The 6,083-nt window shown below is 36.3% G+C and overlaps 2 protein-coding genes across 5 annotated transcripts in view; one reads left to right on the forward strand and one right to left on the reverse strand.

Moving 5' to 3' along the window:
* Positions 1–6,083, forward strand: part of MACC1 (MET transcriptional regulator MACC1) — a 332,598-nt gene that overhangs the window by 124,403 nt on the left and 202,112 nt on the right.
* Positions 1–6,083, reverse strand: part of ITGB8 (integrin subunit beta 8) — a 123,450-nt gene that overhangs the window by 95,185 nt on the left and 22,182 nt on the right. The gene's annotated exons all lie outside the window — the stretch shown is intronic.

The raw sequence follows: 6,083 nt of genomic DNA on the forward strand, positions 1-6,083 counted from the left end.
TATCCTCCTCTCTGCAGTTACTCTGTGAGGGTAACAGCATTACATGGCATAGCCCAGCAATCTCCAGGGAAGGAGGTCCAAACTCTGTTCCTAGGATTCCATGCTCTCACATGCATGTTACCTATGGACATTGTTTCCTTGCCTCCTGGACAACTCTGAAACACCCAGATTTCCACCACAATTCACCTTTGCACACCAACAATTGAGAAAGGGGATGAATGAAAGGCCTTTTTCCAAATATGCCATGGGCGTCCTCATGAAGGTCCTCTATCTGACAGTCACACTGAATGTATAACTTAATCATCTAGAAACGTTTTAAATCAAGTATGAGGCAGCATAACTGAGTTCAAATCCCATCTTTTCTACTTACTAGCTAGGTGATTTTCAGTGAGTTACTTATCTCCTCTGTGCTTCAGTTTCCTCATTTCTATAACAGGAATAACAATTCTACCTCTCTCATAGTGTTAGTATGAAGGTCAAATTAATGTGGTAAATCATTTATATCAGTGCATGGCACAGAGAGAGAGCTACCCAGTTGTTTGTGAAATTACATGAGCATTGCACTTTCTTTCCACTACATATAGAAGCCATACTTATATGACATCTTTAGGATACAACTGGAAAAGTTACATTTTTAGAGATTAGCAATTAGGTCACCTACTTAAGCAGCTCAGTATTTAATTGTTCAATTTAATAGAATGCAATATGCATAAGCATAAAATATTTTTTTCTATGGCTTCTTTTATAATCAATAAATAGCTTACAGAATACATTTCATATATAACTGGAGAAGATACATAGGGCTAACAGTCCTCATGCTGGCAAAACTCCTCTAAATGTGTAGACTTGGGCTGCAACAGGGACTAGAGTTTTGAGGACCAAGAAGGACTGAGCATAAACAATACAGGGTTGGTTATGAATGTTGTCAGGTCATTCAATGAACATATAAAAAGACTATTTCCTTATGTCAGTTTGGTAAGGTAAGATTCAATAATATCAAAAATAACATAATTTTTATATAAGTTACTCACTGAGACCTATCAAACCAGTGAAAAGACATCATTTAAATAACTGAGAATGCTATACAACAGGCACTTTCAAGGAGGATGCTTTGAGCATCTTTGCTTAATAAGTACAAACAAGAGAAAGACTATATCACAAGGCAAACAGTTTATTACGTTTTAAGAAAACTGGATGGTCTCTGCATATCAGGCCCCATTTATACTGTACCCTCTGAGATCCATCTAGTGATCAATAGAATGGCCCTGGGGGAGGGGCTTGGTGAACAAAGTGAAAATTTAACATAAACTATACCTGGATAAATCTAATTTAACAGGTGGGGCAGAAAAGGCTGTTAAACAACACAGACCAGATTATCTCAAATACTTTATTTGCTTCAAGGAAGGTTCATTCAAAATGGAGTACAGGAAAATTGAAAAGGCAATATATTGTTGCTATATCATGTTATTTCTTATGTCTCATAAAAATATCAAATTGGAATGAAAACTGATTATCTTGTTAACTGTCTATATTAAATCCTATTCAACAGTGTACCTTTCTCTTCTAAACTATATCCTCTGGCTTCCCTTGTTTTATTAAAGTTATTAACTAATTTTGTTTTCAGTCCAATCAAGGCTTAATTAGCTTAATAGGTATATATATTCATGAATAAATAATATATCTTTAAGACTTAAACATACATTTTAAAAAATTATCAGCTGGTTAATATTATTCTAAGAACTTTTTCTACCTGGTCAGTCCTCTTATTCTTCAGAGTGCTATATATGGTTCTACCACTTGAAGATATCCTATACTTAAAAAAAAAAAAAGTTATGGTATTAATTCAACTTTTATCAAATCTGAGTGGACAAAAGAAAATCACAGCAAAATCAGCTTTTTAGGCAACTGAGGTGGTGAACTGACCATGGAATGTGGGAGAAACAGAGAAATCAAGGGTGCTGCCAAAGTGTTATCCCAAACTACTAGAAGACTGACATCGCTTACTGAGATGAAGAAGAGTGTGAAAGGAGCAAACCTGAGGGAGAAAATTGCAAGTTTGGTTTTGACTATGTTAGGGTTAACTTTGCCTTTAGACATACAGTGGAGATGTTGAATAGGCAGTTTGCTAGACCCTCTGGAAATGAGATAAGAGGGCAGGACTGGAGCTGTCAGCATAGAAATGGTATTTAATACCCAAGACCTGATCAGTCCACCTGAGACCCAGTATATATCTAGAAGAGAACATCTGAGGGCTGAATCCTGGGCCACTCCTATATTTGGAGGTTGGGACATGAGAAAGAACCAACATCAGGGATGGAGAAGGAGCTTAAACCAAGAGAATGGGGATCCAGGAAGCCAAGGAAAGAAGTGTTTCAAAGGTGGGAGTGATCAACAGTGTCAACTCGCTGACAGATGGTAGGTCAAGAAGGATGAAGACTATGAACTGACCATCGGATTTGACAATAGGAAGGTCACTGTGATCTTAACAGAGTGGTGTAACTTCAGGGATGATAAAGAAAGCCTGAGCAATGGATTAAAAGAGAAGGTGAGGAGAATTGGAGACAGCAAGTATGGACAATTCTTTCAAGAATTTTTGCTACAAAGGAGACAGAAATAGAAGATGAGAGCTATTACAGCATGTATGGATATGCATATGCTGTAAATGATCTAGTAGAGAGGAGAAAAATGATGATTCAAGAGACGGGGAACAGTCCTTAAAACTGAAACTCAAACAAGATATACCTGCTGTGATTCCACTGAAATAAAGTAATTACATTTGTCTGTATTTTTTCTTTTTCATATGCATGCATACTTTTTAAAAAATATTTTTAATGGAGCTATATAATAGAACCACTGAGAAGCAAATACTTGAAACTGTCTTTGCCTTTGCTTGTCTCCCTCACTTCCGCATTCCTCCCTTTAAAGATAGTGGACGTTCTTGTGGCCCTAAATTTTAGCTAAAAAATTTGTGTTGTGGGGATTAATGAAGCATGCTTCTCCTCTAGTAGTATTTTGATTTACTGATATATTTTAGGACAAAATGATATGAGACATTTGCTTCAAAGTAGTCTTGTTGGGGGAAGGAAATGAAATGTGTGGGGGAAGACATGAAAGAAGCTGGGCTTCAGTTGATAGTTGATGAAGCTGGGTGATGGGTCTGTGGTGATTCCTTACACGATTCTTTCTTCTTCTGTGTGTGTTTGAAAATGTCCGTAATATAAAGTTAAAAATTAGAAGAAACATAGTGTCAATACCATGCTTAATCCAAAGAAATCCATTAAATGGTGAAAATTTTGATAATTTGGTAACAGGTGAAAGAACTGTTTAGGGGCACAGGAATTTTTATGCCATTTTTCAAATCATATCACCTACTTTGCTGGTATGATTTGAAAATATACAGCACAAACATAGCCTTCTCATATACACTACAAGCTTTTTTATCGGAAAGTATCTCAGTTGCTTTAAGATAGAATTAATTTGGATGCTTATTGTGCAAATAATTTAGAAAACTGGATTTTTAAAAATGAAGCGTTAGTTCTCTTAAATATCCTCTCACTTTAGGTAAGCATAAAGAATTCTGAAACTTATTCTATAAAACATGTTCTGAGGTAATATACTACACTTACAAAACAATGCTAATCCAGTTGATTGTTATGTAAAAGAATAAATTGTTGATTATGCACACAAGGTGAAATTTCAGCGCAATAGTTACCACTTTCCAAAAAGAAATGGTAGTTTCTGAAATTTGTCACTCTTATATTGCTATATAAAAATTTAGGTTAAAAAGATTTTTAGCCTTTCAAAGCTAGCAAATGTAGAAACAGCAGTGTTACTACATTAACTCTTCAAATATTAACCATTAGGTATTCTCTAGTGTTTTCCAGTTACTCACTAACCAATTTATAGTGTTATTGTTTCTCTGATTGTCGGTAATTTCCACCAAGGAAAGTTGAAAAACAAACTCCAATAATTTTTTTTCTAGATCAGAATAATGTTCAGATTTTATTAATAACATCCCCCTTTCTCACTATATATTCGTTATTAAAAGTCCACTATGTATTTGGGACCTGTAAATTCTACTTCAAAAATTAAACCCAAAGTTGTGCCGTTTATGGTTTCTTTTGTATGGCTTTATTGCCCTCAACATATCCTTGGTGTAAACTACTGAGCAAGGGAACAAGATTTCCTTTGTAACTGATACCTAAATTTCTATTCTGCTTTAAGCATCTAATTTGTACTGTGAAGACATATAATTTGAGACTTGTAGCTATATCACAAAAGTACAACAGTTTATGCTGATCTCTAATTTTCTGAGTTGTACTGGCTATAATTTAAATTTTTTGCATGTTTTTAACTGCAGTGCAAACCAGTATACATCAGAAATCTTTGTATATTGACAGAGACTGGGAAAAGGATGCCTTGTTCTGATTTCAGATAAGCATTCCCTTTTCACAACTGCAGGTGCAAGAGAGCTCATTCATAGTATTTGCTTCAAATCAGCTACAGTCACTGGATGGAAATACAATGCTATTACACGACAACTTGACTAATCTTTACAAACGCAATGAATATTTTAAAAAAACTCACAATTACTAGCAAAATCTGGGGGCAAGTAGCACTTTTTCTTTTGCCTAAGTATTGGGAACAAAATATACCCTGTTGACACAAGTTTTGGTCATCTTACTAGTGTATGTGCGTGTGTATGTATTAACTAAATCCGGAAAAATACTTTGTCACTTATTAACACAGGATGGAGTTATGCTCAGTGGTTTCACTTAACCGATAATTGATAATGTTACTTTTTCCTTTGCCTTAAGTTTCACTTATTTTAAAATCAACTTATAAGCCAAAAAAGAGCCACAAGATAAAAATTAGCTCTAACTGCTCTCATTTCACACAGTTGGATAAATCTTCTTTTGAAACAAATATTAGACAGCTGTGTATGCAACCAATAAGTGAAGCTAGCATGTTTCCATTATAAACCCTTATTTATAAGGCTATGACTTGATGGTTTTAATTAGCTTCAGGCAGAAATTTGGCTCGTCAATTCAAAGCATAGGAGAACATTTTAATCTACAGAACAATTACAACTCTCCTTCAACAGGAGAGGCCAGAGAAAGGCTCTAATAGAATTTAAGTCTCAATGACCAAACACAGATAAAGTAAACATGTTCCAAAAAGTATGGCAATAATCATTGCATTGGCAAAAATAAATATTTGGCCTACATTTAATACCAATAAGAACTCATCCTAAATTCATGATTATTATTATCACTTACTTTATGTCTTACTGTTTGCTAACAATCCAGTACTGCCACCTTAAATTTGCATCTAATTCAGAAGTGCCAAAGCACCTTTTCATACACTATTTGACTTGAGCTTCTCTTTGTGATTTGTAAAATGAGGGGACAATATCCTTTATAAAGAAGTATCCTCTCCAAATCAGGTAGTTCTGACAAAAGTGGCTTGCCTGGACTGATAGTTGTCAATCCTGCTCTTGGGTTCTGTCTCAGGGTCTCGGTCTCAAGGATTGATCTCACTGAGGGATCAGTTAGCTAGGAATTGTTTCGTGAGCTGAAAAAACAGTGACTTAAAGCAAGAATATTCTTCATATATGTTTAAGTCATTCAGGCTGAGCACTATGGTAGAGGAAACTTGTGTGCAGCTATCCTTTCTTTCATGGACTCAAAAACAGAACCCTCACTCTCATTATACCAATTTATCCTCAGGCTTGAATCAAATGCAAGTTAGGGGTTAGTGGACCCACATACTAGAAAGATGGGGAGCATCTTCAAGGATGCCTTCAAGGAGGATGCCTTCAAGGACGGGGCAGAACCCCTAAACGAGCTTCTGTAAATACGGCCCACCACCCTCCCAAACTTCCATTCTATTAACTGCCTCCCTCAGCAACACACAGGGTCTCCTCAGGTAATCAGTTATTGCTGTCCCTCTAGGGAGGAAACGCTTGACACCTGGCCTCCCTCGGGCCACTTGCAATGGAGAACGGCGCCACACACCCACCCTTCTGAAGTTCTCCGCAGATGGAGGCTGTCACCGGGCCGCTTACCTGGCCGGGATGCTCT

This window comes from Balaenoptera physalus (assembly GCF_965194825.1).
Source record: "Balaenoptera physalus genome assembly, chromosome: 8".
NCBI classification, from domain to species: domain Eukaryota; kingdom Metazoa; phylum Chordata; class Mammalia; order Artiodactyla; family Balaenopteridae; genus Balaenoptera; species Balaenoptera physalus.